The sequence below is a fragment of the Odontomachus brunneus genome, unplaced genomic scaffold, assembly GCF_010583005.1.
Source record: "Odontomachus brunneus isolate Ranch 3 - 2012 unplaced genomic scaffold, Obru_v1 Obru_scaffold_216, whole genome shotgun sequence".
Taxonomy (NCBI): Eukaryota; Metazoa; Arthropoda; class Insecta; order Hymenoptera; family Formicidae; genus Odontomachus; species Odontomachus brunneus.
This window is the reverse complement of record NW_022639666.1, coordinates 35,397-41,671: the sequence shown is the minus strand read 5'-3', so window position 1 is coordinate 41,671 and position 6,275 is coordinate 35,397.

The window sequence follows — 6,275 nt, the reverse complement described above, 5'->3', positions numbered from 1 at the left end:
CATTTTTCAAACAACCACGTAAAATTTCGAGATATTAATTAAAATAGTTGAGTATATCAGAGCGCGACACGGCAGGCGAGACATACGGCTCGCCGCGGCCGGTGAAGAAAATAGATGATTGCTCGCGGGCCTATCTTATAGGCCAGAGAGGTGGGCCGTTTGGCATACAGAAATGAGTAGCTCCGTGTGTGCGTCCGTGTACGTGTGCGTTCTTCCATTTTCTCCGCCAACCACTGCGAGCCGTATGTCCCGTCTGTCGCATCGCGCGTTCTAATTTGTCCAACTATTTTAATTAATATCTCGAAATTTTACGTGGTCGTTCGAAAAATGACCTATACAATTTTTGTTCACTTTTATGTCGAGATTTGAATCGAGATCAAATAAACGTATATATTGAGCAAAACGTTACAACGGGCGGTACACGTCACCTAGTACAATAAAGCGTACATGAGCGGGTTCGCATGATTAGTAGACCACGCCGTCAAGGGGCGTGCGCAAAGCGGATAGCGCTACCAACCCGATGAACTGGAACATCCTAACACTTCCCCTCGATGACGGTTTGCGGACGTTCTTCTAGGCTGAACAGTTTCATCAATTTATCATGCCTGGTCTTGGATAGAGCTTTGGTTAATAAGTCAGCAGGCATGTCTTCAGTGGAAAGATACTCGATCTTTAGTAGTTCCATCCTCAGAGCGTCGCGAATAAAATAATGACGCAGGTCAATGTGTTTGCTTCTGGAGTGGAATACTTCGTTCTCCGATAGTTTCAAAGCTCCCATATTGTCGTTGAATAGAGTAACGTCGGTTAGATGCTCAAGTCCAAGTTCCGTTAGAAATTGTTTGAGATAAATGCACTCTTTGACGGCCTCAGACATAGCCATGTACTCGGCTTCCGTCGTGGAGAGGACCACGGTACGTTGTTTCTTGCATTCCCAGGAAATCGGACCGTTGCTGAACATGAAGGTACAGCCAGTGTAGGATCTGCGATCGTCCGGGCAACTACCCCAATCTGCATCCACAAACCCTTCTAAGGTTTTGCCGTTGCTACAGTAAACTAATCCTGTGTCAATCGTCTTCTTGAGATAGCGGAGAACTCTCTTCGCAGCGCTCCAGTGGGCACCAATTGTTGTATTGACTCAAACGATTGACAGCAAAACAGATGTCGGGCCTTGCAGGCATTACAATATAATTGAGTGCTCCTACCAACTTCCGATAAGGCAATCTAATTTCTTCTTCCGTAAGAGGTTCCGTTGGCTTCGCCAACCTAGCGTTCGCGTCAGCTGGAGTGCAGACTGTCTTTGCTGCCATCATTCCAAATCTGTCCAAGATGTCGACTATGTAGCCTCTCTGATGCAAAATGATTTTGTTGTCAGATCTGGTGAATTCGATACCTAAGCATCGATCGACTTGGCCTAAATCATTTATGTCGAATTTAGCTGATAGTCCTGCTTTGAGATTCTTAATATCGGATTCTTTGCGCGACGCAATAAAAATGTCATCGACATAAGTAAGAATCAACGTCAATTCTTCCCCTTTACCAATATAATAAATACATGGATCCGCTTGAGAAGGGGTAGCGCCAAACGATATTAGACAACTGTTCAAAGCGTTGTACCAGTTTCTGCCAGACTGTCTTAATCCGTAAAGGGATTTCTTTAATAGACAAACTTTATCCCCTTCGCGCAGTTCTCGTAGCATTCTATTTGCTTTCTCTTGAAATTCGAATTCATCTTCTTCGATTACTTCCAAAATACCTTCAAGTTGTTTAGGAGCTTCCATGAAGATCTCATCATCAAGACGATCGTTTAAATAAACTTAGTGACATCGAGTTTATGAATCCTCATGTTGAAGTGCGCTGCGATAGCAACTAGTAGCCTAACCGATCCCAGTCGGGCTACCGGAGCAAAAATTTCGTTAAAGTGTGTTCCTAGCTTTTGAGAAAACCCCTGAGCTACCAGTCTAGCTTTCCTTTTACAAATTGTCCCGTTAGAATTAAATTTGTTTCTCAGAACAATGCGACTTTCAATCAGTTTTTTATGCTTTGGACGGTCAACTAGTTTCCATGTATCGTTCTTGAGAATAGATCTTATTTCGCTCTTCATGGCCTCAATCCATTCGTTATGAACAGGTCTTTCCATTGCTTGCTTCATGGATACCTCGGTAAGATAAGCATTTTCCAAGAATATAAGATTGGCCTCAGTCGGTACCATGTTATAAACCTTTCTTCTTTTTGGCTTGCCGGTCGCTTCGAGACGTGATCTCCCTTTTCCTCTCTTAAACAACATGATGTCTGGAACATTGTCCTCGATATGTGATTCGTTTTCATTCTCTGCGTCTCCCTCTACTTGTTCTTCGTGTTGATCTTCTTGAGGAGTAACGTCGAGTTCAATGAATTCGTCAAGATCATCCTTGTCGTCTTCTTCAGCCGAATCAATTAAATCTCTTCCATCGTCAGTCAATTGAATCTTGTCTCTCTTGTCATGTATGTTTTTGCTTTCGAAGAATTTGATGTCCCTGGTAATCTCGACTCTTTTATTTTCCGGAATCCATACTCAGTATCCTTTGGACTGTTCGGAATAACCGACCATTATTCGTTTTTACATCGAGAATCAAACTTCCCCCTTCCGACATTTTTATTCATGCATAAAACCTTGCATCCGAATTTTCTGAAGAAGGAAACGTTTGGCACGCGTCCTGTCCATTCCTGGTAAGAGGTTATTCCTCCGAGACTGCTGCTAGGACATCGGTTGAGTATGAAATTGGCTGTGTTGACAGCTTTAGCCCAAAAATGTTGTGGGAGTTCAAATTCCATTAACAGAACTCTAGCGGTTTCAAGAAGAGTCCGGTTCTTTTTCTCCGAAATCCCATTCTGCTCAGAACAATAAGGGACTGTTAATCGTCGTGCGATGCCGTTTTCCTTTAAAAATTTGTCGAATTATTTGTTACAAAATTCATGGCCGTTGTCCGATTGTAGAAATTTAATTTTGGCGTTCTTTCGATTCTCCACTAAGGTTTTATAATCTCGGAATACAAAAAATACTTCGTCCTTTGTTCGAAGAAATCTAACTTCACACATCTCGTGCGATCATCGATGAATGTCACAAAATATTTAACGCCGCCTGGAAATTTCACTTGGAATGGGCCACAAACGTCGGTGTGTACGATTTCTAGGACTTCCGACCTCCTTGTGGATTTCCGTGGAAATGGCTTTCTCGACATTTTACCTCGCACGCACGTTTCGCAATCCGTGTTTCCGTCAGAGAGTTTGGATCCGATATCTTCTAGCATTTCGTCCTTCTTGGACTTGATTAGATCCTGAAAGTTTAGATGGCCCAACCGCTAACGCCATAATTCCGTTTCGTGATCACTCGCTTGTGAGTGATATGCGGTATTTGATGTGACTTTAAGTTTGTCTCCGCGGACGTAGTATAAATCGCCGATACGCTTTGCTACTGCTATTGCATTTCCTTCAGGGTCGATAACTTCAGCTGATTTATTAGTAAAAAGCACGTCAAATCCTTTATCTGTAATCTTGCTAACCGATAGTAGATTAATACGGGAGCGGTGAACTTGGACACGGTGCATTTGGACACAGCCAATCACAGCACCATGTGATTAGAGACATTTGTAGGGTCCCTTGGAACAGCGACTTGTGATTGGACTGTGTCCAATTGCCCCGTGTCCAACTGATATACACCCGATTAATACACAGGTCGCGAACCAGTAGAGTTTCGTTAATCTTGAGAGTCTTATCCGTTCCGAATACGTTGATTACTATAAATACAGTACCTTGTCCTGTGATTTCCGTAGACGTGTCGTTGGCAAGATTTAACGTACCTCTTTTATGGTTATCGATGTCGATGAAGAGTTCAGAATTCTTACATAAATGGAAGCTTGCGCCGCTATCCAGACACAGGTAGTCATCCACACAGGTAGACGCTTCCGTGTAGAGGCTTACGTCAGTACTTTCCGCATTTTTGGCGGTTGGATAATTGAAATCCTTCTTGCAATCCGCGGCCTTGCGACTAACTTGCCCGCAACGATGACAGCGAAATTTGAATTTTTCGTCCGTTCCGGCGTTGTCGTCTCTTCCGGCGTTACGATCTTTTGTCTGCTTTGATAGCAAGGCTTGCGGATTTTGTTCCTTGTTAACAGAGCTTCCTATTCGCTTCGTGTTGCGTCACCGCCTGACCGTGCCTCATATTCCTCTATAATCTTTACACGTAAAGTCTCTGGATTAGGTAGCGTATCGCGAGATTCGATGGAGCAACGGAAATTCTCAAAGCTTGCCGGTAGGCTATGTAATAACATAATGACTAAAAGATCTTCGTTGATTTTTACCTCTATATCTGACAATTTGTCGGCGGCATCGAAAAATTTGTCGAGATGTAAACGAACGTCCGTACCTTCTTTCATGCGACATAGTGTTAGTTGCTTCAACAGGGTGGCCTTCCAGGCTGGTCCCTTTGATACATATATATACTTTCTAATCTTAACCATACTTCCCGTGACGTTTCCAATCCTTTGATTTGTTTGAGTTCAGACGCTTGTGGATAATATGATGTCCGACTTCGCCTTACTGTCGCCCCTGACCCATGCTTTGTAAACGGCTTTCGATGCTTGATTTCCTGTTACAATTTCCGACTTGGGTGAGTCGCCGTTGACGTACGGACACGCGTCATTTTTTATTAGCAGAGCTTTCATCTGCATTTTCCACGTGTCGTAGTTCGCTTTGTGCAGAGTCTCTATGCGCAACGTGTTACTGGAACTCATTTTTTTTTTTTTGGTTATGTGCGAGAGTCGTGCTACGACCGATATTTATCTCTCACATGCGTAACTATACTACTTTTGAACACACACAATTTACGCACCACCTGGGTCCATAACCTGATGCCAAGTAAGGAGGGTGAACTGAGAGTTGACACAGAGAATCAAGATCAAACAAACGTATATATTGAGTAAAACGTTACAACGGGCGGTACACGTCGCCTAGTACAATATAGCGTACATTAGTAGGTTCGCATGATTAGTAGACCACGCCGTCAAAGGACGTGCGCAAAGCAGACAGCGCTACCAACCCGATGAACTTGAACATCCTAACAAGAATGATCATCAAGATGAATCGATCAAGAGCGCAACCGCGCGTCGACATTCGCATAGAATTCGAATGCAAAGATAACATACCGAATAATATAACGGCATACTGTCTCATCATTCACGATCGATTGATCGAATACAATCTCCTCACCAATATGGTGCGTAAGATAATATAATCACCGTCGGATACGCGAAATATGCAAAAAAGGAAACGCTACAAATCCTTCATCATCACGCATAATTCTTCTGCTCCTCTTTCTCCTTCCCACATATATAAACGAGAGAGAGACGCAATAAACGATATCGCTAACCGCTGCGACAAATCCTTTTTTGTTATCACACATAATTTCCTCCAGATTGTGGTATATATAGTAGGATCACACGCGCGATTCTTGCATAATTCCACCGATTTGTCGGGAAAAAATAAACGTTCGCTCTGCGCACTTGTTATCGGAAAAAAATCGTCGTCGTCGCCGCCGTTCATATCATCGTCATCATCGTTATGGAGTCATTCTGCTACATTCCTGCCAAACAGCAGCAAGAGGAGCAGGAGGAAGAAATCCAAACGGTACCTATTAGGTGTATAACTTTGCTTCCGCCGCTTTCCTATAGATGGCTTTAGCGGTAAGTGATGGTCGAAATAAATAGATCGTCATACAATAACGTAATACAATAAACGTCATACAATAAAATTGGGCATCTGTCAACATAACCCCACAGAAACTTTAGTCGATTTGTGTCTGCATCATAAAGTTATTCTCAATTGAAAATGTCAGTTTACGAGCCAAATTCTCGTCATTTGCGGGAGGTTTTAATTTTCGGCTTTAATATGAAAAAATCTGCGGCTGAGGTTCATCGAATGTTTTCAAATACTTATGGTGAGGCCGCTATTAGTGAAAGAACGTGTCGTGAACGTGTCGTGGTTTCAACGCTTCAAGAACGGTGATTTTGATGTCGAAGACTGGCATAGCGGTGAAAGAGAGAAAGTTTTCGAAGATGCAGAATTGGAGGCATTACTTGATCAAGACTCGTGTCAAAATCAAGAAGAATTGGCACGATCATTGGGAGTAACTCAACAAGCCATTTCAAAACGCCTCAAAGCCATGGGAATGATTCAAAAGCAAGGAAATTGGGTGCCGTACGAATTGAAGCCGAGAGATGTTGAACGGCGTTTGATTG